This window comes from Oxyura jamaicensis, chromosome 5 (assembly GCF_011077185.1).
Source record: "Oxyura jamaicensis isolate SHBP4307 breed ruddy duck chromosome 5, BPBGC_Ojam_1.0, whole genome shotgun sequence".
Taxonomy (NCBI): Eukaryota; Metazoa; Chordata; class Aves; order Anseriformes; family Anatidae; genus Oxyura; species Oxyura jamaicensis.
In genome coordinates, this window is record NC_048897.1 from 10,106,702 (window position 1) to 10,132,119 (window position 25,418).

The 25,418-nt window shown below is 39.8% G+C and overlaps 1 long non-coding RNA gene across 4 annotated transcripts in view; it reads left to right on the plus strand.

The window, feature by feature from the left end:
* Positions 1–25,194, plus strand: part of LOC118168093 — a 56,971-nt gene extending 31,777 nt beyond the window's left edge. The window contains exons 1-5 of one of the 4 annotated variants that reach the window (XR_004751354.1): positions 14,111–14,265; positions 16,983–17,032; positions 21,022–21,152; positions 22,617–22,741; positions 24,308–25,194. This is a non-coding gene — a long non-coding RNA (uncharacterized LOC118168093). Of the gene's footprint in view, positions 1–14,110; positions 14,266–15,911; positions 15,925–16,982; positions 17,033–21,021; positions 21,153–22,616; positions 22,742–24,307 lie in introns of those variants that run through there. The other 3 variants (XR_004751353.1, XR_004751356.1, XR_004751355.1) reach the window with 3 other exon arrangements.
* The last annotated feature ends 224 nt before the right edge of the window (positions 25,195–25,418 follow it).

Genomic DNA, 25,418 nt, shown 5'->3' on the forward strand with positions numbered 1-25,418 from the left:
TCTGGGGCCTTGCCATTACTTGCTTATATGTGGATATACCCATATTTTCCAAGAAGAAAAGACAGGCATTAAACAGTTGGCATAAGCCTGTGTAGCTCTGTTGGAAATAAACTCTGCCACGTTATACTGGCTGCACCAGTGATCCTATGTTCCTAACGCCTTTCCCAAAGAAGACTCCCTAGTGAAGGAGTGGAAGTTGCAGAGAGATATCTGTGAAATTGCCCATCCAAATTTCATGATCGGTATTGTTGGCCTTCTTCCAAATTTGTGAGTTCTTATTAAGAATTAGAAAGCACCACTAATATTCAAGTTAGGGTTTCTAAAGTCAAGCAAGGGAGAAGGCAGAGGCTCCTTTGGCTTATTGGTATGTGACCCTTAATCAGATCCTGGTCACCTAGATATTCTCATTAGGGGTGAACTAGGAATGCTTAAGTAGATTAACAAGAGCATTTACTGTTCTCTAGTCACAGTGATCTCCTCCATTCTCTGGAAACGCCAGTAATGAGCAGTTCAGACGCTGTGTGGGGCAGCAAGACCACTCAATACAGACTGTAGGCACATTCAATTTAGCAGTGAGTTGGCAGCTGGCTGGCGCACACTGCAAAATATGCTGTATTTCTTTATCAAATCAACAATAAGTGTTCATGTTTGTTCTGGTCTGTGTGCAAGAGCTCACGTATGCCTGCATACCTCATAACTCTGCCCAAGCAATTACATCCCATACTTCCCTTTTCTGTGTTGCTGTATTAAGAGTTACAACATTACATAGCTATACAGAGAATAAGCCTATCAAAATACATACCAATATACATTTCCTTTCCCACTTATTATTGTTTTGAAGCAAGCTCCAGCATTTCTTCCTACTTCTTTTCTTTCTCTCTCTCTCTCTCTTTTTTTTTTTTTTTCTTTTAATAGTCTTTATAGCATCTTCTGTCTTTACAGTTATGCCTTTGCTCTCTGTCTGCATTCTGGAACTTGACTTTGAACTCTTCTGTCTCTTGTTGCTAGTCTAACAAATAATGGTGGAGACTTACAAAGTCTTTTCTAAAAAAACAGAAGCAGAAGAAAGGGGTGGGCAGAAGCAAGACTATCTGATGAGCCTGGTAGATGTTTTTGGGGCCGGAACTGGAGGGCCCCAAAGTCAGTCCTCATGGTTACTGTCAGGGGTCTTTGAAAACCAGAAATGGCATTTACCAGTTCTGGTGATATCCTAATTTTAAATGCAAACTAGTATTTGTTTAGCTCCATCTCATTGTCCTTGCAATGCTACTGCATGTTTGTTGTTCTGTTTCTAAAAGTCAGTTGACGTGATTTCTGTCCTCATCCACCTTCCTGTTCTAGCACGAAAGAGGTCTTCTCTCGGCAGTTGTCCTTGTTAGCAATATGACTTTTCAAATTTGTCTGCTACTCTGTGGGAATTTTCTGTAACCCTATAATTATCTCTGTTTACATGATGGAGGTTTTTTTGCATGTCCTATTTAGCATTTGCTAACTGCTTGCCTCTCCCTGCTAACAATGGACTTTGGATTTTTTTTCTGTATGATTAGGACTTTATTTTTAACTGTTGAGTGGTTGGGCTGAACTACTTAGCAAGCACCGAATGTGATGTTTGAACAGTTCTTTGCAAGTCACCTCTTTAAGAGTCCAATTTGAAAGCATCAGCTGAAATTGACCTTAAGATTATAGGCAAGATTGAAATCTCAGGGTAATGCTATGTGATATGAAACCAGACGGCAAAACTGTTCTCTCCATTTTATCTGTGCAAATGTTGGATTGGTTGACTGCTCCTTGCCCTAATCATGTCAAACTTGTTTGCAATTGGAGCTGCTGTTGCTACAACAGCACTGGATGCAGCTTCAGTATTGCTGAGATGGCTGCACAGGAGTGCATATTCTGCCCTGCCAACTGGTACAGGGTGTTTTTTACACCAAACTAGTGACTTGGGAGGGCAAGGTGACAGAAAGGGAAATTACATTTTGCTGAAGTCTACTGCTAGAGTGTGAAGGAACTAAAGGGGTGAAATACCTTAGAAGGACATTGGAGTGCTTGGGCAGGGTAATAATAAAAATAATCAGATCTGCATGTGCCCAAACATGGAAATTCATCTTAAATTTGTTCTGTAGTGTGCTCTGGTTATTGTGATTAATTAACATTGAAAGGAAAAGGCTGAAATACAGTGGGTGAAACAAGCAGACAACTCACCTGGGGAGTAATCAAAGTGATATTTTCTCCTTTCATATTTAAACACCAAGAAGAGTTGATGTAGATGTGAATAGCCTAGAAAGTGACTGTAAACCTAGCTCCAGCCAGCAGGAAACTTCAGCTGTGTGGACTGAAGTGAGGTTTGGGCTGTCCTGGTCTGGTGCAGTAGCTGCGGCCGCACTAGGTCTGCTGCTTTCTCTTCTGGACTGTTGAATCCATGTCTACCTGAGGCCATTGTAGTGATTTCTATTGCCTTGGGACATAGCTTTCACCTTGGATGGACAGGACTCAGGGAGATTTCAGTGGCTGGGAACAGCAGGGGTAAGGCTAGGTGGTGCTCTGTCAGTGACATTCATCCACATTGATATTAAAACAGTGTGGTTGGCCGGAGCAAGCCTTATCTAAACAGTACTTAACGAGCACGTACGCAGTTCAGAGGACTTTCACGTGCTGCTGCAAGTTTTTTTATGAGTATGCAGTAAGGAATGGTAGTTGAAAAGATAAATTTCTCTAAAGTAAAGGAAGTTCCCCAAATGCTTTCTGAAGCAGCATGGGAAAACATTTGAGGGGGTTTTATGCACCCTTGAGCCACTTTCAGTACCTATTTGAGAAGGCATGTTTTCAGAGTCAGTTCCATTTCATCCGGTAGACCAGGCTACAAAGTGAACACGCTTCTAGATCTCTGAATTAGGTGGTGCAATGACTCAGCACGAAAACCAGTCACAGGCAGCAAACATTCCTCTTCTTAGCCATGTGTTTGTAGCAAGCAATCAAAATGAAGTGACACAAGCAGAGACAAGAAATGAATCAGCGCTTTTCTACCTTTAGGCTGGGATTCCTCCTCCTTTTGTGTTCTTACTGCTTTTTGTTTCTGTGCAATTATCTGATAGATTTAAGAGGAATTTAGCTTTTTTTGTTTGTTTGTTTGTTTGTTGTTAATTAAAACAAGGCAAATTACATGTTAAAGTTTATATATGAGGATAAATATTTTGTCTGTCTTGAAAAGGCCAGCCATGTAGATTCTTTAATATAAGACTTATTTTCTACTTCCAATAAACCATTAAGTAATTGAAATTTTTGCGAAGGTATTGGGTTAGCTGAAAAAAAAAGCTGCCCATAGCAACCTGTTGAATGGTTCCTAATTCCAAAACAAAACAAACAAAAAACCATCTGCAAATGAATGACCAGAGTTCTGAAGTTTGATTAATGTTGAATTGCCCTAAATCGCAGCAGAATATTAGAGAACATGCTGTGCATTAGATTTCAGAAAGCACATTCATGACTTTCCAGCTATGTTGCTTTCATATTAAATATGAGACGAGAGTGTAATCCCATCTACCTATTTGTTATTTAAGTTAACATGCTTCTTTCATGTGCTAGCAAATGGAAAGCATTCAGATATATTCTACTGAATACAGCGCTGGGAGACTGCAAATGTGATTTGGTTCGGCAATGGTATTTCTGCTCCTTGTTACTGTGACAACAGAGCTGCAGCGCTCTCTGAATGGTAGTAAATCTCCTAATTGCAATTATTTAGAAATTTGATACCCTGTTGGGTTCTTTGATAGTTTTATCAAATATCCAGGTGAATGTTTTCTCTGTGTGTGTTTTTTCCCAATTGAATGTCACAGTAGTAAGATGTCACTGTGCAACTATATGAGACCTTTCATCCCACTGAGTTGCAAATGAAATCTTCAAGCTGTAATGTCAACCACTGAGGTTCAGTATGTGTAGGACAGTGTACTTCAAGGTTTGTGAAGGGCAGCACTGAAGTAATTTCACAGTAGGTGATAGAAGCACTAGGTAGTGAGGACCAGCTCACATCGAGGTGTTGGTATATAAAGCATAATTAAGTGAACAGGAAATTGCTCAGACAACAAAAACACACTGGTTGGGAGAAGGATACGTGAGAGTTCTCACAGGCATAGAGCCTTAAATCCACTGTCAGCACCAGAGATCCCCCATAACTTTAGAGTTACAAGGTACAACAGTTAGCTCGTCAGACTCTGTTCAAGTATGGCAAGAGCCGCTTGTGATCCTTCTTGAAGGAGATAAGGCTAGTGATTAATCATCCTCTTTCTAACTTATGAAATATCTAAGATCTAAAGATAGAACTTCATAGACGTGGAAGTCACTCAGGAAGGGCAAAGTGTTACATGGTTTATATATGTTTCAGCCTTTTTCCTCCTAGTGTAGTCGTGCAAATCTCTTTGGCACAAAGCATAGTTTTTAAATTTAGTAGCACAGCTTACTGAGAAAATGTGAATTTCTTAATTTTTTCTCTGCTTGTATTTGCTACTGTAATCGTGCCTTTTGAATGCAGAAGTCATTTACCTCAAAATAGGCAATAGGTTATTCCAGTTACTGGCGACTGTCTCTGATGTCCAACAGCAAGCATAGTACAAGTTTCATGTACAGATAAGGAACCATTGGATTCAGCTCTTCAACCTGGAGAAAGTGATTCTAGATGACATGGTGACTCTATTTAAGCCAAAAGAATGATGTCTGTCAACCTAAGTCAAGAACCACTTTTCATCCAGTGGGTCAAATTTTGCATCTAAAGCTGATAAAAGCAATTTCTGTTTCTTAAAATACTGCTTTCCTTGTTTTAAAATGGAAGGTACCAATGTGGCTTGTCTAGGTAGGAACTGCAAGACAGTACTGGGCATGGGGTCTTAAAAAAGAATAAAGCACGTCAGTCTGCTCTGAAACCCAAAGCAGGATCCAGTTAAAAAGCACTCATGTATTGTTGTAGTTTCAGTCAGATTCAGACAAAGTAAAGAGAAATGGCTCACAGATAATTTTTCTTAAGCCACCGGCACTCCTTTTACATTAAAAACTCCATTATTTAACAAACATGGCTAAATTAACTACATGTAACATAAAATGTTCTCAAAGCCCACACATCCATTCCTCCCAGACTGCATTACAGCAACAAAGAAGAAAACATACGAACTCCTAGCTTCTGAGATGTTTTAACTTAAATGAACAAAATGCTGTTTAGCATGGGTATTTCTCCAGATGTGGAGTGCATTAGGAAGAGTGGGTTATAAAAGGATGACTTTTACATTCAGATTTCCATCTACCTGGTAAAGTTCCCTGCTGCTCCACTTGCAGCAATCTGGAATATAAAGTAAGTTGATCAAATGCAATTTCCACTGAAGTCATCGGGAATTTTTGCTTGAACAATAACTACAGGGTTTAGTACACAGGGTTTCAGAGTAACCATTTATTTTAGTGTGAAATTTAATACCAAGTGTAATGACAAAAAAAAAAAAAACAAACAAAAAAAAGTGGGAGTGGGATAAATTGGATTAGAGGTCTTTTAAGAAAGTTTCTGTGTTTGCTTAAAAAAATACCCTATTTTTTTAAAACTTTTTTTCCCCTCTTGTAACACCTGTGTTATGATAATCAAAAACAATGTTGTGTGTTAACGTTAGCTTGTTTACATTTTTTTTCTTCCCCTATTACTCACATTTCTTTTCCGGTTTTTATTATCCTGCCCCAATGGGGATTTTCTTTTAACTTTGTTAGAAAATAATTGTTAGTGTGCTTATATGAAAGACCACTGACCTTTTACTGACTGATGAGTCAGAGGATTAATAGCTCTTCAATCGACCTACTGAAAACAGTGGGAAAATTTCCCTTAACCTGTTTTCAGGTGAACAAATGTTGAAAACCCTACTCAGTATTTTTTCCTCCTTTACTGTAATGAGTTGCATAATTGTCATGTTTTTATCAAGTTGGATGTTCTTTTTAATAGTCTATAGTTAAACAGATATCCCAATTATATAGTGATAATGTAATATGTTGTATTTTGGTTTTAAAATGCAGACATTTGTGCATTTTCATTACATAGCTTCCATAAGTGAAGTTATTTTGAAATAGTTGGTTAAGATCAGTCCCTGAACTTGTGAATATCTTCACCCGTGTGAATAGTTTCATTGAAATGTATTAGAAAATCCTGAGCCAGTCATTCCAGTGGTCACACTAGTGGGAGCACAACATACACAAAAAGGGAGAGGATCTTGCAATTACAGGCACAAAATAAGTAAGTATATAAGTAAGCAATGGAGGAGCAAGGATATTATGGCTTTCCGCTGTAATCCATCCAGAAAATGCCAAAGCCAGCATTAGGACTTTGGAATTGCTTCCCACAGTGACATTTGGGTTGAATCAGATTAGTGAAATTTTTCAGAAGAATTCCTAATTATAGAAGTTCTGACCACCAGCAGCTTTCTCTGAACATCATGGGAACTAAAAACTCCATCCCCAACATGTCACTTGTTTCAGGCACACAGTATGGAGACATCCAAAAGTGGAAGTCACTTGGGTAGGTCCTGGCCTTGACCTCTGTGTCTCTGAAACCATTCCATATAACAAGGAAAGGTTACAAAAAGTGAGAGGAACAGGGAGATATCGTGGGAGAAGGATATTTGGCAGTGGCATTTGCTGCAGAGAAAAAGAAAATAAGGAAAAACAAAAGGGACACAAATAGCAAGGAGCTGTCTGGGCTTGGTAGAATGGGGAGTACATTGATATAAACACCAGTTTTCAAATGAAATAAAGACACTTAGTCTGCCTTAACATCCATTTTCCTAGTGCATTATGAAGCCTATAGACAGACCTTCAGCAGCAAAGCACCATACCTAGTGCCTAGAACTCGGTATATGAAGTTTAATTTGCACGTTATTTGATTTGATTTTTATCCCTTCTTAACATTGTTTCCAGCAGCATAGGGCTTTCATTATTTACTGAAAGCCAGACTTCTTGTGAGTCAGATTTACTGAGAACATGGGGGTAGACCAAGGAAGTGTATCCCTTGGCAACAGAAAGCAAGTTAGGGTTCTTCAAAACTTCTCTATTCATGTTTTCTCTCATTGTTAATAGGTCTTTTACAGAGAAATTGGCTCATGCCTCATTTCAAGTGCTTTAGACCCAAATTTTAGTCAGGTTTAATGAGACAATTTTGCAAGCTTCATTTGACACCAGGCAGTTACTGGAAATCACGTACAGGGTTATACCAGTCGTGCTGAAGGTACATACCTCCTCAGGAAGAAGGTAGGGGGAGAGAGTTGTGTCGCTATTTTTGTAGGTATGAGCTAATCTACGTAACTAACACACAAGCTGTAGCCAGGATAGGCTGTAATTTAGCTTGCCTTCATATGCATTGCATTAGTCAGGCTTTAGGCATTAAGAAACAGGTTGTCCTCTGAGATGCATTGGTTAAATGATTTCAGCTAGAAAGTATGTTTACTTTACAGCAGTTTTTCTTACAGCAGTGGGCAATACTGTCTTCCTGTTTAAGGGGCCGCTTTACATTACCCACACAGCATCAGATACACAGCAACTACAAGCAGGCCTGTCACGGGCTCTCAGGTCTTATATCCTGAGATGCTGTGCATATTTCTGTCTCTCATCCTCCCCACTGGGCTCCCCGTGGTTGTCACCATCACCACCACCCCTTCCCACAGCCTCCCCTGTACTTCTTGTCTGACTTCTGACAAAGGCACTGGATCCTGAGAGCAAAGGCCAGGGAACCTGGCTTCCACCGGGACCCATCTCCCAGAGGGTGGCCCAAGGCAAGTCAGTCTTCCTGGTATTCCCATGCATTTCCCATGCACAGCAGCAGTTAGCACCTGGTACGTGTCCTCCAGCTGCCCAGATTTTGATATTGTGTGGTTTACCACATTGGTGGTGGCTGATAAACCCCAAACCAGTACCCCTTATTCATTATATTTATCACTCTCAGAACCCAGCCGCTTAGGTATGTGTAATGAATAACAATAACAACAAGGAAAAAAAAAAAGGCAGACAGTTAAAAGGTAATGACTACCTTTATTCTCCCTGGTGTATAATAAATCATATGGCAAAATCACTGAAGACTAAATTGGCCAAGTAGCACTGATAAGAAAGGAAGAAATTGAAGAGGAAAGAAATAAAATGGTTATTCGGGTACTTTTCCTTGTTAGTGGCATAATTCTCTGCACTATTTAATTGTTTTCATTCTGAGTAAGCCTGTTATATTTTAAATGTTAAAAAGCAATCTCAGCAAGTTAAAGAAAAACAAGTCTCACTCTAACTGTATTGCTTAGTTAAACAGAGTGTGTTGCATGTTCCAACTTCAGACCTTTCTTTAAGTGTCTTTTCTGGATTGTTGATTCAGGGAATACTTCATTTATTTTCTGGCAGTTTTCCTGAAAGGAAAGCCAAGGAACATCATCTGAATAAATAATTGTGGTTTATTTTGGCAATATATTGTAACAGCTCAAGTGGTCAGGTATTTTGGTTTTTAACTGAAGCACCCCTATCATCTTGGATCCTTACCAATTGCTTTCTGCCACTTCAGATAACTTGGCTGTTTCACTCTGCTACCTGATCAGATTTTTGCAGTTCATGTGAGGACTTCTAGCTATTTTTTTCTGTTTCTAGTTTAAGATGTCTGTGTAGTTCACAGAGGGATACGGCTGATATACTCACAGGCGTTGTCTTCGTGGCAAGTTTGTAAGAGATTTCTATGAAAGAACTTTTGAAAATAACAGGCAAAGACCCACAATCCTTTGTAGTTTGGTATTTTGGGGTAAAAGGATCAGCCCCCCCAAGCCTCAGATCTGGGTAAGTTTTAAGCCAAAACATTGATCTGTAAATTTATTTTGCCTAAACTTGGGAAAAAATATTTCCAGCAAAAACTGGCATTTTTTTTCCTTGAAAGACTCATTGTTTTCAAGAAAGAAAAAGAAATAAAAAGACATTTCAGATGCAAGATCAGATTTTTATTGGAGGAAAATTTTCATTCAATTAAGTAGCCTTCTTGGTTTACACTTGATTAAAAGATTGTGTAAGTGGGTTTGTAAAGGTAACTGTGACAGACAATTAAGTAAGCAAGTGATTGCATATGAATAAATAAACTTAGGCTGAAAGTCAGTCCTCTTCTAGCCTGGTCCTGGAGACACTCTGGAAGAAGATGATTGTTCCGAGTTCGAGTTCTGGCTTCTAACACACTGGATTTTACCTGATCCCCTGCTATTCCTGTGACTGTCTGATAGCATCAGCTATCCCTGGGAGTGTCTATGGGCCGGGGGAGAGGTTTTGCACAGGATCTCTTGGCAGTACCAGGATGAAGAACTGGGACTCCTGAGCTGAAGGAACATACTGTAATCTTGCTGTAATCTTGCTCTGATCTTGCCATAAACCAAGAATTGTGCTAAGACTTCTTGGCAGAGCCAATTTTTTCTAAAGGGAGAGTCTGCAGAGGCACTACCTCACCATAAATGTCCGTCCTTCACTTCTGTTCCTGTGGATAGCCTTGGCAGAAAACTCACACCATAAAAGAATTTAAAACTCCTTGAGCAGTTTTGTTTTCCCCTTCCCATCGCTATTTTTTTTCTCTCTCTTTTCAAACACAGAGTTACAAAGTGTGAAACTGAAACTGTGTTCTGTCAGAGATTCTTTGAGGAAATTGAACTTTAACTGTTGGTGGGTCCTACACTGGCCTAGCATGAAATGCAACCTTGACTCCTTTGTGCATTACAGGTCTGTTTGTTTTTGCCAGGAAAAGAGTTTTACCTAAAACCACCACCACCACCACCACCTAAAAAACACTCTTTTTAAAGAGGAGTGACATGATCTGTAATTATAAATGCTAAGTTGGGTGGGTGAGGTGGCCAGCTGGCCTGACCTTGGCAGTCAAAGGAGTCGAACTCCAGGTCTTTGACCCCTGCCAGGCTGTTTTGCAGAAGTATGTCTGTGCTGGCCGTGCTTGTACACAGGACAAACTTGCTTTATGTTTACTTCAGCTTTTACTTAAGTGGAAGTGGTGAGAGGCAGCTCTGCTAAATTGGTGCAATGGGAGTCAGAGATGCGGGAGGTGATATTTCATTACCAAGCATGCTGCTTGAGCCTCCCCTTCCCACCTCTGCCAAGAAAAGGTACAAGCTGGGTGCAAGCACCTGCAGGCAAGAGCTGGGTGGGGAAGTGCTAGGTAGGTTGTACTGACCGAGCTGACAGGGTACTGAGGTGAGAGTCTGGAAGCCTTGGGCTTCAGTTCCAGGTCAAGGAGAGATCTCCTGTGGGAGCTCAGGCAAAACACTAAGTCTGTGCCACGAAAATAGACATCACTGTTCTTGCTTGATTTGTTGTTGTTTTTGTTTTGACCTCTTTGTTGTCTTTTTTATTTTAATAAAAGCTTGGGGTGTATTTGGTGTAAAGGGCTTTGAGAGAATGAAGAATATTTTGGAGGCTGGGGCTGGGCAACCTTTTTTGATTTTTTTCTAGTCCCTTCAGTTGGGAAACTGCATCTTATTTTGACTGGAAGACAGGGGGAGGGTGGAAACAAGAATCAATGTGTTAAGCCACTAGTCACCAACGGCTGGAGGACAAATATTGACAAGTGCAAAGGTTTGGTGGTCTTGCTTTTCTGCATGAGTATCAGCAATCTATCCCACAAAGCTTGTCTGTACTTCCAGGAGGCCTGTCCCTGGGAAACAAAATTATTGCAGTGTAGTAGTGAGGAAAATGTTTAGACGTGGGTAGCACAGCTTCCACTGGACCTACATTACCCAATGTCTGATTGTGCAGACTTTTGCCTTGCAACACACGTCATAAACATTCTGGTTCTAAAATGAGCAGCTTGCTTCCCTACATCATGTTTCCTCATCAGGACAGTCTCCTAAGTTCATATCTGATTGTTTGATTGTGGAACTCTGATCCCCATCTTTGCTTAAAAAATATCATATGCTCTGAGGGACATCCCCCAGGAAGAATGCTCTGAATATGTTGTTCACATGCTAGGAATAGAATCGCTGTGGGAACTGAAGCACCCTGCGGTGAGATCTGTGAAACTGATGGTCAGTGGGCTCTAAACAGGGATCTGTAAGCAGAGCGATAGACACTAGTCTCAAAAATCTTATCTATGTATAAAAAAAATAAAAATTGGAAACTTTCCACTCTTGCTAAGCCTGGCTAAGCTCCTGCAGCTTGCAACACTGAGTCATTATATAAGATGAGTCACTGGATTCTGTGGGCAGTTTCAGATCCTTATTGATAGACCTGCTCTGAGAAAGGCCAGAAGGTCTGGTGCTGGAGATGTGTGCAAGCTGGGAGACAGGTGCAGCCAAGGGAAGAAGTGTAATCGTGGTCTATCATGCTGTATACGTTCAGCCAAACTGCGTGCTCATTGTTTCTTCTGCCCTCTCATTCCAAAGTTGAGCATCCTCTGCAAATATATCATGTTCCTTTCTGAAAATGACAAATCCTTCTCTGCACAAAACTGTTTTCACCAGATTCCAGAACTCTCTGGAAGCAGCGTTAGTCTCTCTTCCTAAGAGCAGTACTGCTGCAACTTATACGTACACTGCCTGTACATAGCTGCAGAATAAGGAGAAACAGCATTAATGAAGACTTCAACAATTGTGTTCTCAATCCAACTGTTAAAAATATGTCCAGCAAGTTCCAGTGTCTTTTGGTTTTAGCCTTTTCTGGAAGCCATGCTACATGTGCTTAGCTGGGCAGATAGTTCCTCAGTGTCTCCATCTTCCTGGGCTGAAACTCGGAAATGAATGATGTGGCCAGATTCCCTGGTTGCTTTTACTTTGACAATATGCATTTGTTACAGATGGTTTATCTAGCTGTTTTAGGAAGTCTTTTTAGGATTGTTATATATAACTCCTTTGGGTCCTTAAAATCTAAGGAGAGTTTTTAGTTTCAGCTAAACTTTTCTAAATTGTCTAAAACTACCATCCTTAGAAACAATCCCAATGTCATTAATTGATCTCCTCTGAGTAATGGAGGCTTTAGCTTGTTCTTGTGCAGGTTGTATGTTAGATTCTCATTAGCAGAAACACTCAATAATGGGTACTTCCATTCCTCAGTAGGCCTCCTGTGCTTTACTGTGTTTCGATCCATAAAGTTAATTCACTCCACTTAATTTCTTTTGAAAAAAAATTTATTCAATCAGCTGTGTTACATCATCAGTTACCTATCAGCTCTACAATAAATGTGTACTTAAGGGTCATGATCTGCCTCTAGGAACGGTGCAATGACTCTTATGCTTATGACCTTCCCTTATGAAAGTAGTCACATTAATGTAAATGGGAATGTTGCCTGAAGAGCAGCTGAAAAAACTGAGTGAAGGGTCAGGATCTGGCTGGTGTGATGATTCATATGCATTGGGTCCTACATATACATCCATTCCAGCTGAACCACTGGAATTTAGGACATTGTCTCAATCACTTTCTGATGGTGAAGAGTGCAAGACATGCTCCTCTGCATGTCCTTGTAGTAAAAGACAGTTAGATATATGCCTGCCATCTGTGAATATGCCTGGAAATATTTTTTAGTATGACACAACTGTTTAGTGTTGGGGCACTGAGAGTCATCTGTTTCCAGTACATCATCAAGAGCATTTTCTTTCAGCCTACTATGCTGCGCTACCCTGGGATTCATAACAGGGCATATCAAGGGGCACTGTCCTGAGGCAGTAACGGACTATAGTTTATAATTTTTGTCTGGGACTTACATCAGGAAATTAGTATCTCAGTGGCTGAATATCCCTAAGTGTATGTTTGTGTAATGTAAATTGTATCCCACTTCTGATTCTTAACCCCACCATTGTTATGAGGCATGTTTTATAGAGAGGAAGGTCATACAAGTCTCAGGACACTTGGATACAAGTTCTGACAAAGTAGCTACGATGCTTTGCTTTATTAGCAGGCATTAGGGTTGGTGTGGTTTATTTTCTTCTTATGATGCAGTGGGATGAAGCTTATCATTTCTAATGGGTTGAAAGGTCTTGTGTATTTGGAGCACTTGAAATATGTCATTGGACGTCAGATCTGTGCCCTTTCTGGTTATTTTAGATTGGTTCCAAACCATCAGGTTCCTCTTCTTGGGATAACCCTAGTTAGGGTTTACTGTTGATTGTATTGTGTAAACACATTGCACCAGATAACTCCCATTCAGAGGGGAAAAAAAAAAAACTCTCAAAGGTTTTAAATTGTAGAATTTGTTAGTGCTATTCTGTCAGAAAAAAAGCACAAAGACAAAAGGTTTCTGGGGCAATGAGCTGGGGTTATTACTGAGATCTAGTGCAGCATTGTGTCCTGGTTTTAGTTAGGATAGCAATTTTACTCCCAGTAGCTGGTAGGGTGCTATGTTTTGGATTTAGGATGAGACTAATGTTGATAACAGTGATAGGGCAATATGCTCATTGGCTGATGTTCCCTTCTGAAGAGAAGCTGGGAAAGTTTTTCTAACTCATCCATAATTGTGAAGGGAGGCAAAGTCTTGAGGATGAAATCCAAAACTTGATAGCAAAATTCCTGCTCAGTGAAAGATTTTTTTCTCCCATGCATATTTTGCTGTAGATAATTTCTGTATAATTACACACAAGTTCCTGCAAAAGATACGTGCCTTTCCATGGAAATTTTAAAGATACAGGACAGTATGAAGATAAATGCTGCAGGAAAAACAGCAAAGAAATCCCACATATGATTAAGTGATGTATTCCTAGAACACAGACCACCAACTTTGAGATCACTTCATTATCCAAGCCACATTCTCCCAGTGGAACTCCTGCTGTGTAAAAGGATTTCCAAGGAAAGCTCTCTGCAGCCTCGGCAAACCTCATCATTTTAGAAATGACACTTTCGTCTGAGTGCGTTGCAACAGAAAGAAAACAGAAAAAAAAAAGTTTCAAGATGTTTTGCTTACCTGGTGCATTATATTTAATTTTGCCCTTTTTCCTGCATTTTGAGTTGGGCAATCAGCTTCTTGGGAAGTTTTGTGGGTTTTACAAAATGTGAAATCATGTGTTTCTATTTATAACTGCCCTGGGTTGTGAAAGCAGATTTATCACAGAGCACAGAGGCTGATGTAAACTGTTTGCAGATGATAGTGCTGGGTAGAGGGATAGTGGAAATGTCCTTTCTACTGCAACGTGTAGATTTTCAGACCTGCAGAAGATGCAGAGTGTTGTGAAAGGACACAGTAAAAGCATGAAATGAAAAGAGCTGTGTGAGCAATGGACGCTATGAGTCACATCACCTGTTAGCAGTTACAGCACCTGTAAGTAGATCAGATCTTGAAGCTGAGGTAAATGGCCACCAGTGGATATTGTGTGGGCATCAGTCAGATGTTAACAGCTAGGGAGAACTCAGATCTGCTTAGCTGTGGTTTAGCTGTTTGGCTCTGCCCTGCAGCAGGGAGAGGCAATGGGTGACCTCCTGAGGTCCTTTCCTGCCCTTATTACTCTGCTTCACAAAGCTAAATGTAAATAGCTCACGTTGAACCAAAAAAACCATCAGTTGAAAGACAATGGCTGGGACAAAACCATTTGTAGCTCAAATACTTGCTTTCTGTTAGTGTAACCACAACAAAGCTGAAATAAAATCAGTGGTGCATAGATACATTTTTGTAGGAAAACCTGTCTCACAATTATTTCTTTTATTAGTGAAAGATAATGGAATAAATGTGGAAATGGATGTACTTACATGGAAGAGAGAAAATAAAAAGATACTTAAGTGAAATACTGTCATTTTGTCAGTTTGGCTAATTGCCGTACCCGTATGAACATGGACTATAAAAGCAGCACTGGCAATTTCTTCATTGCTTGGGTGCTTGAGCTCTACAAACTAAGTATGTCATGGCGTAGTTATTACCTATTACTGCTTATGTATCATTGGGGAAAGCAGCAGTCACATTGAACTAAAAAGCACTGGCCACTCTAATGTCCATACAAAGTAATGGTGTATGACACAGCAAGTAATTCTAGTCGTTTGATAACCTTCATGAGTCAATAAACATTCAGGCGACAGGCACCCAGCAATATGCCCCATAACATATCTTGCAAGGAAGGAACAGCACAGCAAATATAGCTGCAAAATAAGGTGTCTTATGATATGAGGCACACTTCTAATGCTGAAGAGGGCTTGACTGGACTAGTACCTGCATGAAAAATCCAGAAATGCTCCTGTATACAAGGATATTTGACAAATCTGCATGAAGTGTGGTGGGTGAACAGTATTTATCCCCCTGTATGGATGCTCTTACTCAGAATGAAAGTGGCTTTAACATCATTTCTTCCCTTAGGGCTAGATTCAAACAGGGATTTAGAAGTGTATAGCTAGAGTTATTTCAAGATCCGTGTCTCAAGTGTAAGGAGCATTACCTGTTAGACAGTGATATCTTTCACTTGACAAGTAAGACTGAAAATATTTGGACCTTTTACAATTTGGGTCATTTGTTTTACAAGTGTTAGCACTTGTCCTGGCTAGATTCCAAGCAGTAGTAAGAGTGGATTTAAGGAAGGGGATTTGGAAGACACGAGACATGTCCTCTTGCAAAGACTCCTGATAACCTGAATTTAATTCTCTGCTCAACCTTAGCTTTTCTTTGTCACCTTGGCATGTCGGAGTTTGTGTCTTCTTTCTTTGAGTGACTGGAGGATTGGGAATAACTGCACTTTTCAGAGAGCAATCCTACGAAGGCATCTTCAAGATTGTCAGGTATCTATATTGGGGGGGAGCGGGTGGGGTGGGGAATAAGGACCTAAGAGAGCTGAGAGGCTGGGCTCTGTGAAAGATGTTGCACAGAGGTGATAGTGAAAGTGGAAAGTTAAAAAAAAAAAAAAAAAAAAAAAAGAACTGTGGGGCTAGACAAGTATATGGACTATGTTAGGGACAGAGAAAAAGTCTGTGGAGGAGAAGAGACTACAGAAGCTGACAGGTGGCTGCTTGAGTTTGTAAATGATAGTAGAGTTCTTCCAGTGAGCATGCTGGATCTGTCTCTCCCTGTGCCTTTTATAGCTCTGGACCTAATTTTACAGATTAACTATAGTGTTTGTCAACTCCGTGTGTCTGGCACTGAATTTGTAATTCCTCTTTTTCTATTGTAATTCCATCCTTTCTATTTCAGTCAGGCATGACTAGGTGAACAACCTCTCTAAGTAAAAGAAATGGCATGAATAACTCTTCCTTGAAATAAGGTCAATGTTATCCTCATGTGACTTGAGCCGTGTGGAATGAACAAAGACCTACATCAACCTGGTGCTATTAGCAACACTGTGTGAAGAAAGATTTTGTCATAAGTCTCAGCTAATAATTACAGAGTCATTACAGTTATCTTAGGTTCTACAAGAACCACAGTATTCTCCATAGAAAAATATTTCAGCATCAAATTCACCTTAGGATGAAAGAAATTTGAAGTCATTACAGAAAAATCCCTGTGTTAGGCCCAACGTTCTGCTTTCATAGTGAACATTTACTAAAATGTTTCTAGGGTTCATATTCTTCTTGGTCTTTGTCACAGTAAAGCTAAACTTTTTCTTGTCACATTAGAATGCAGTTTATGGAATTTTTATTTGATTTGCTGTTCCTTTATAAACTTCTGACTTCCTTTTCCAGTATATAAGACAACTGATTAGAACTGCTATTGTCAGCTACCTTTGCTATACAAATGGTATTTTAAATGTAAAAAAAAAAATGGTAATGGTTGTTGCGTCCTGTTGCTGTTTTCAAATAGAACCAGAAGCAAATTTATTTGTTTTTAATTTGCAATCTTAATCTATCTTAATTTACTGTTGTAAACTTTTCCTCACCACAAAAAGAAATGGACAATTCTGTAGATCTTTGTCAACAAAATGATGGAATGGCACCATAAAAATAGTGCCCATAAACATACAGTTTTCTTTGATTGCTAAAAGTATTCTGGATCAAATAGCAGGTAGTCTCTTTAGAGTTTACCAGTTTTGCTGCCATATTATATTTCTGCTTATCTGTCAATAGGTGTTCAAAATCTGCACTGTGTCTATCTCAATCTACTTAGAAATGGTAAGGTAGGTGTTTTTGCACTGAAGGACTATCTTCCTTATTTATTTGTAACAATTCTCAGCATAAATTAAACAGTATAGGTAGGAAAACCTGTTCTCATATGTACTTTTTTATTTTCTATGTATAATATTAAGTCTATGCTATATGACTTTTACAAACATGCTGCCATCTTCAAAAACATAGGATTTTAAAAATAGTTTGTGGAAAGTTTATGGTATACTATCAAATCAACATGAAAATTCTCTTTACCATACAGCCCCTGCTGTTTAGCATGGACTAAAAAGACCCTGCTGTTATTAGTCTGGTTCTTAGCTCTGTCTGGGTGCTCAATGCAGGGCTTGGGATATGGGAGCAAAATCCCTTTTCCATTCCTTGCCTAGTCCAGATAGATGATGGTCCTGGTCGATTGCAGGGATATGGCATATAGGGAATCTCAGCCTTGCAAGAAAAATCAGAAAACAATATTCTGTACTAGAGATTTAGTGAATCTTCTCAGAATACCCAAGAGGAGCAGACATCTAAAATACCAGTGTATCTGGCAGATAACTGGGATAATTGGTTGTGAGGTGCTGCTCTATTATGGGAACCATTTTTTATAACTCATGGATTACCTTCACATCCTCACATTTGACTCTTCTACTAAGGTTACCAAGTCTCTTCTACTGAGTTTACCAAGTTTGTGTCCAAGAAATTGAATGGAATATGGGTTTATATTGTTTGCTGATTTTACAATACTTGTCGATAAACTGAAATGCAGGTGTTTTCATTGCTGGAATCTGGCAAAAGTAATAAGAGGCTTGATTTGATTTTTTTTTTTTTTAATTACTGTTTGTGGATGAACTCTTTTTTTTGTTGCATACATGCAGCTAAAATAATTATTTATACATTCCCTTTCCCAATGGTGGCCAGCTATTTCCAGTGACAGTAATCATATTTTCCTTTTTATTTATTTATTTAGTCTAGTGGATTGTACATCTCATTTTTCTTTACACTCTTTCTAGGCATAGCTGTAGTCATTAATAGCAGATTTGAGCTCTTGTATTCTAAAGGCAGGGAATTTTGGCCAAACTCATCAGTCACCTCAGTGATGTGGGAATATGACCAAAAAGCAATTTCTTATCCACTGAAAAATAAGTCAGGAGATTAAAAAGGATTGAACAAACTCAGAAAGCCATTAATGTAGGTTGGAGAATAAATACTAGATATAATAATTTCGAAAATTAAGGTGGAACATATTTGGTTTTAGGGAACTGCAGTGATCTAGATCCTTTGCACCTTGTTGTATATATGCCAGTTTACATAAGCTGTCTCCTTTGAAGATAGGGGGATTAAATTTACACGTAGCGTCTGTTTTTTTTTTTCTTTTTTTTTTTTTTTCCTGAAGAATTCAATGAATGTATTTTCCTTAAAGCCAGTGTTCCTTTTCCACACTGCTCCTTCTTCTGGTGACAGATTATATTTTAGTGATCGGAAAAAAAGAAATGAAATATTGAGTTACCTGTGCTACTGCTCTGCTAAACAAATTGTTCTGCAGTTTCCAGGGCCCTGCCTCCAGGGTCCAATGCAGGGCAGCCAAGAAAGGCACTTGCACATCCTAACAGTATTAGACTGGTGTTCCAGAAAAAAAACTAAGTCTGATCTCTGCATTTAACCTCACATCTGAACAATGAAACATACTGAAGCCATTAGCTCTTTAGCGCTAAACTTAGGAATGAGGAATTCCCCAGATAATTTTGGCATTCCAGGGCTGCTACCACACAGCATTCGTGGGGATGCGGGGAAGATCCAAGATGCACATGAGCGTGCAGGCACACACGCACATCTATCTGTAGAACTTCCATTACTCCCCAGACTGCCTGCTGAGCTTTAATATTTTAATAATACTAATAAGGTCTTGAAAAATTCCGTGGTATCACAGATATTACTGCAGAGGCAATCTCACTGGCAAGAAAGGAGGAAATAGTAACAACACTTTTGTTAATATAACAGATGAGAAGACTTACACCTGTTAGTATTAGAACTGGGTCTGATGTTTCGTATTAAATGTTTTCATCCGTTTCAAGGAGTTAATACTTTTTCCTGAAAAGAATCTTGGCAGAAACTAGCTGTATGTTTCACATAGGCTCCATTCCATTCTGCCCTTGCACTCTGATACAAGTGCAAAACAGTCACGATATAATTTTCAAAAATACGTGCAAGCAATGCCGGTGGCTATCCAAGTTTCTTGCCCCATGTCGTGACCCACTCAGTCTCCAACAATCTGTTCTCCATTGCCTTTCTATTCTGTTTTCTTCCTCAAACCAGGAAGGATCAAGGGCATTGTACTTTCCGACATCTTTATCCCCATTTGGTTAAAGATATTTACTCTTATAATAGGATAAAATAAGCTTCTCAAACTCTGGAAGAAAATGACTTAATAGCTTTACACAGCTGGGCCAGCCCACTGGGAGTATCTTGTCTGCCCACAGGTGTAGCAGAAGCCACCACACACATCACTTTCACAAGGGTTCTTCTTGGCTTAGTCCTTAGCTTGGGTCAAGACAGGACATTACCTGGAAAGTTTCTAACTCTCATTTATGCACTTCAAATTGTGATTTTTTTTTTTCTGCATTTGTAAGTTTTCCATCTTGCTGTGCCCCCTTATTGCTAATCTGAAATTGAAGCTTTGGCTTCTAGCCATTATATATATATATATATACACTTGTATACCAAATCAAAGACTTCTCACTGCGAAGTAATAGTGTGCTCAGGCTTCCTGTAAAGCAGGTTTTCTGACATTTTGTCATTCTCTTCAGAAACCTTTCAATTTTATTTATTTATTTTTACATTTTCTTTTGAAACTATGGATGCCTGCCCATACAAACCAGTCAAGGTTTGTCTCCTGTTGTGTATGGTGGCTTCAGACATACCTGTGTTACCTCATGCCAGATGCTAATGCTTCTGTCTTTCTGCATCTACTCAGAAATTAGCTAAAAATGCATACCAGCTCTCATCAACATAGTGGGAGCTGGAGGTTCAAACACCATATTTTGCTTTGTTAAATCCATTAATTTATTTGTTTGTCTCATTCCTGAGCCTATCATCACCTGCGTGGATGAGGATGGAGCAGTTAAGCCCTTTCCCCCTGTTATGTCAGGATCTACCCCGCTGCAGTGGGAAGGACGCTGGTGTCTGTGCTCAGGGCAGTCAGAGAACACGGGTGAGAGGAAGCAGCATGGATGCTTGTGAGTGCTGTGGCAGGACAGATGTACATTGGGTGAGTGTGGTTGTTATACTGGCCAGCAAGGAGAATGAAACCTCACGGTGCATCACGTCCTTGAAGCTGTGGACTTCCAGTGAGAAAATGTACAAGGAGAACATAGGTTCCATTAGGACTCATTCCAAGTTCCTAATTGATCACGAGTGCTAATTCTTGTGTCATTCTCACCCACCTGCCAGGAAGATAACTGTGAGTTGGTATCTCATATGCTGCAGCAGGTCACAGGGGATGCCTTCATGCCATCCGCCTGGGCTGGAGAAATGCTTGGCAGCAGAGCATTCAGGAAACATTTGGCGAAGCTGTTAGCAAGGACACCTCCCATTCCCTCACTGATATTTGTGATGTTGAGCAAGGTGCCCTGCCTGTCCTGTCATTTGCAGGCTGATGCAATGCAGTGCTCTCTTCCTGCTCAGTGTCCACAGGTGACAAGTAGTCGCAGAGGGTGTGGATTAGGTCTTGGGAAAGTCGTCGTGCAAGTGGAAGCATCTCAACATGATTTAAGTTCAGCAAGAACATTACTAGCCTACCTGGTTTCTGGTACATAAAGTTTGTTAAACCAGAAGTGCTGTCACTAACCCATGGAAGTGTCCTAAAGAGGCTGTCTGTTTGCTTCTAGCATGAGAGTATACTGCATTTCAGATGGGGATGAGGATAGAACTACAACAGTAGTTCTGTTGTGTGTTTCATTGTCTGGATTGCATTCAGCATATCTCTGCCTTTCCTCTTCTCTTTCAGTACTTTGCCGTTCCCATAAGGATGCTCCTAGATGGGACCAGAAGTCCATTTCCTCATCGTCCTTGTGGCAGCAGTAGATGCTTTGGGAAAGAGCACAATAACAGGAGATATGTGGAGGGATCCTTTCCCAGGTATACCATCCTAACTTGGCACAGTCAACACGATAGGATTTTCTGATTCTTTTTGTTTTGTTGGCCTCTGGATTTAAGCTTCCAAAATACACATCGCTCTTTTTTTACCCCATGGTTTAAACACTCACCAGAAATTTTGCAGGGGTGTGGAGAGATATTGCAGAAATTTGTTCCTTGAGGTTACAAATGAGCTGAAAAAAAATAATAAAAATAAAATGGATAATTGTTCCTAGCCCTTTTACTTCCTCACTTAAAAACATATATTTAAGCCTTAATTAAAGTCTTGAAGCAAACACTCCATTTAAGGCCTTGGGTGCTGAGTATTTTTTCTCTTTACTGTGCAAGATCAGCATCTTGTAAAACTTCCCCTGGGAATACTGAAATAAATGGATAGAAAAGGGAAAGCAGAGGAAACATTTAATGAAGGAAGTTAAGCTGTTCCAGACAGAATCCTTGAGGGAATATCTTTCAAGAGGAATCCCTGAGTGGTGGGACACAAGCTGGGAAAATATGTAGCCAATATTGTTTACAGCCTTCTGAGAAGTGCTGGTGAAATTATGAAGGAGTGTTTTCTTGGCACAATGAATTTTCTTCCTCTGTGTCGTATGAGCAAAGTGTTAAGCAGCCAGTGAAATACTGCCTTTAAGTACGTGAGTGATAACAGGCTTCACTGGTTGTAAGCCACGGGATGGAGTGTGGCTACTTCCCATGAGCTTTTACAGGCTTCTGCCAAGCTCTTTCCCATCCCTAAATAAATAATACTGTTATATGTTCTTGTTCTATCACATGGCAAGACAGAGTGATAACCTGAAATCTGTGGGGCACAATCATGTACTCAAATCTGTGTCTGAACAAAAAAGCTGGGCTTCTGACAACATGCACAAGCACAAGAAAAGTGTTTGCAACTGAGGCTGAGTTTGTAGCAGAAAAAAATCCTGCTGTATTTCAAAATTACATATATTATCTGGAAAATAATGTAGTTCAATTTCTGTAAGCCATCCTACATGTGTTTTCTCTTAGTTACTATATGTGTGTATCACATTTCATACTACACGTTCATTCATGAGCGAATGAATGTGTTTTGTGTGCACTTATAATTTACTCCTCTACTTTTCTATATGATGGCATTACAGTAACTTAGTTTTGTCATACTGACTGCATTACAAGTACTGCATAATACGCTACATATGGGTTTAATATGTTTCATTAATTGAATTGAATTGTGATCTTTACAGAGATCAGCAAACTATCATTTGCTGTATCACTGAAATTAAAATGCTGCCATGAGTGCTGTCTTTTGCTCTTGCATTCAGCTTATGCTTTTGGCAATAATAAATGTGATTTATTGGCTTATGTGAGGAGGGAGGAGGCCATTTGCTATATCTTATTGAAGTTTAAAAGAGGACTGACATGAGTTTCAGGAACCTTGTGATCCAGTTTCAGGAAACTGTTTTTTTTTTTTAGGCAGTGAATCAGAGAAAAAAACTTGCCAGAGAAGAATGGAAGATGACTCGGAAGCATGCGAATGAGCTGGGGGAAAGATGGGATTCCCACATTTTTACTCATAACTGCCTTCACTGGCTGCGAAGGTAGGGCTGAGAGATGCTCACTCAACGTTTAAGTAAGTATTACTTTGAATTTAAGGTTTTTGCTCAGGAAATTGACAGAGACTTGTGTGCATGTCAAATATTTAGCTGAGTTTCCATTCTTGTGGAGTAATGAATATTCAGGCACCTGACTTTGGGCACTGTCCCTAAGTTAGGATTTGGCCTGGACCAATGCTGGACTTTCAGACAAGTCATTGTACTTGTTCTTTGCCTCTCAGTCAAAGCCAAGCCATGGCTTCCTCTCTGCACCTTACCAGCCATGCTGCGCCTGTTCACTGGCAGGGGATAGATGTGGGAGCGCAGCAGCTCTTTCAGTATCATCAGGGCTTTTGGATTTCGGGTAGCAGTGCCTCAGAAGGTTACCAGACACCTGCCTGTTGAACGTGAGAAGACCTGCATTGGGCAGGCTGTTTCGGTGTGAGTCTCCATTTCTGCTGCTCTGATGTGACCCACTGGTAAGGGTTTGCACTGCTCCTAGAAAGGAGCTTGCCAAGTTGTCAGCAGGATGTGTCAGCAGCAAGTAGCAAGCATAGTGTACACGTGCCCCTAATGGAGCAAAGTAAATACTCACGGTATAATTCCTGGGCTTAGACCAACAGCTCTGCCATGATTGTATCACTTTCTCAGCTGTGACCCTGCAAAGCAAACTTACTTTTCCCAACCTTTAAGGCCTTTTAAAAATTGCTGGGATATATAGATCCTAAAAGACAAAATATATAGTTTAACTTTGATGCATTAAAAAAATACATGCACACGCAGCCCCCTGATCTCACCTATGCTCTTTGCTTCTTAGTGCATGAGTTTACTTTCATCTGCACTAAAATGTGTTGTTAAATGAGGCAGGTTAATGGCATGATCCACTTTTCTCTGTAAAACCAGCCTACCCTTATCATTGATGCTGTAACTATTCCCAGTCACATATTTAATACACATGCACTCAGACAGGTTGTTGCTGAAATAGCAACTTACCGGGTAAGATGATCTTTAAAGTGCTGATTTATCTTTTCTGTCTTTCATGGGTAAACACATGGGAATTTTGAACAGAATCTCTGAGGAAAAAAAACAACAAAAACATGAATCGATCCGCTCTGTGTCCAATGTATTATAATCTATTGAGATTCTGGCCTCTAGGAAAAGCAGTAACTCTTCCAGAAGAAATATGCGAGCTTTTCCTCACTGAGACTTTATTGAGGTCACATGCAGGACTTTAATGGGCTTTTCATCAGGCAGTTTGTTCTTTTAAGAAGCAGAGTAACTCATGGAATATATTGTGGTCCTAAGGACAGGGCCCCAGGATAGACTCGTACCTAGAGCAAGCCGCAAGAAATCAGTGCAATCAGGCTCTCAAATTACAGCACAATGTGGCACAGATCTCTCTGATTCCTCACCCTCAAGCCAGAGGCATAATCACGTAATAATTCCTAGTTAAGCAAGGGCGCGGTCATCTGCTAAAATCTTTGTTTGCAAAACATAAACAAGTTTTTCTTCCTTAAGGAAGAGAGAAAAGGAACACTTTTCAGACTTTTTTTTTTTTTTCTTTTCATTCAGGTCATAACATCAGACCATTCAGAGCTCAGCAGGACAGATATGAACTCAGACAAAGTTCCCATACACCACCACACAATGGGGAGACAAGCTTAGTCATGAGCATTCTTCCAGTGTTTTTCTCTTCCTTCCATTCACCCAGAAAAATATATATTTTATCTCAGAATTGCTAAGGAATGAACTCTCTAGTAGCTCACTGTAGTCCTACAGCCTTGAACTGTCTGCTGCAGTCTCTGCATATGGCAATTACCCGGTGTCTGCTCATATTATCTTAAGTCAAGGGAAGCCTTCACTGAAGACAGTAAGTGCTCACTGAAGACACTAACTGCTGCTATCTGCTTTGGGCACCCAGATTCCCAAAAGTGATGCTGTGATGCTGTGTGTTGTCTGGGCTTGAGCTCCCTTGAGGATGCTATTGAACCTCCACTGGGCTTTTGTCAGAAAATAGCTACTTACCCTCTGACCTGCAACCCCCCAGAAAGGCAATGAAGGAATTGCAAAGTGGGATTGATCAGTTTGTTGACATTAAATAATAATAACATTTTGAACGGAGCCTAATTATGGCAATTTTTGTGCAGGAAAGGTGCAGGTTGTGTTCACCAGGTCTAGTGGTTTTATTTGGACGCACCGCAGCACTACAACATGCTAATGTTTCATTGTCAGGCAGACAGAAAAAAAAAAAAAAAAGCTGATAATTTACAACTGGTCTCAATGGAAAGATGACGGAAAATATGAATTAAGGACAATTAATCCATTGTAAGAATGATTTAGGAATAACTGGAACTTGCTTTGGCCATGAGATTAGCTGTGTGAGCACTGTCTTTTCTACCAAATTAATGTTTTAAAAGTATGTGAATGAAATCATAAATAAAATCAGCATTTTAAATAAATGGTGGCTTCCATTGGTGCTTGTGTTTTGCATTTCTTTTGCCTTTTTTCTTTTGCTTTGGATTTTCTTTTCTGCATTGCTTTTTGAAAAGTTCACTGGGGAAAGACACTACTGGCTAAGTGGAAACAACAAAGTATATTTGAAAAGTCAGTTTTTAATTACACTTGGTGTCTGTTGCTGAGCTGCAAGTGAGTTGTTCACTGCATAAAGGTGCCATCATTTGGC